The sequence below is a fragment of the Myotis brandtii genome, unplaced genomic scaffold (genome assembly GCF_000412655.1).
Source record: "Myotis brandtii unplaced genomic scaffold, ASM41265v1 scaffold481, whole genome shotgun sequence".
NCBI classification, from domain to species: domain Eukaryota; kingdom Metazoa; phylum Chordata; class Mammalia; order Chiroptera; family Vespertilionidae; genus Myotis; species Myotis brandtii.
This window is the reverse complement of record NW_005368381.1, coordinates 463,237-463,503: the sequence shown is the minus strand read 5'-3', so window position 1 is coordinate 463,503 and position 267 is coordinate 463,237.

The window sequence follows — 267 nt, the reverse complement described above, 5'->3', positions numbered from 1 at the left end:
TCTTCAGCAACTAACAGTTACTGCATAGGCGTTGTTACTGAGCCAGAGCCATTTAACCCGCCCTGGGTAGCTGGAGAGCAAGCTCAAGACACTCCACAGCTAAGACTCTCAGAATGGTTAGGGGGGGCCGGGGCTGCAGACGAGGGGGGGAGGAGCACGTGAGGGCTGGGTCCCTACCTCCCCTCACCCTCTGCTGTCACTCATTACCCCCAACAGTCGCCCAGGGGGCGGGCCCCGGAGAGGTGGGGTTGGGGGGAGGGTAATGGT